Genomic DNA, 259 nt, shown 5'->3' with positions numbered 1-259 from the left:
AGATTCAGACTATTCTTGAAGGAACTGTCGATCACTCCATTCACCTTTACATCACGAAGAGCAAGAAGAACAAGAAGAGTAGATTTTAAAAAGAAATTTAACTGATTCTATAAATTTTCTTGTTTAACTTTGGTTAGAGTTTTGGTAATTTTTGTAAAGACACCGCCGAGAAGTCCAGTTGTATTACTTTGAGAAGAAGTCGTGCAACTGAGCGGCCGTCACCAAACCATAGACCTTGTCAACAGAGTAGAATGAGTAA

This window comes from Plasmopara halstedii (genome assembly GCF_900000015.1).
Source record: "Plasmopara halstedii genome assembly, contig: Scaffold_614, whole genome shotgun sequence".
Taxonomy (NCBI): domain Eukaryota; phylum Oomycota; class Peronosporomycetes; order Peronosporales; family Peronosporaceae; genus Plasmopara; species Plasmopara halstedii.
The sequence above is the reverse complement of the archived record's forward strand: the minus strand, read 5'-3'. Positions refer to the sequence as shown.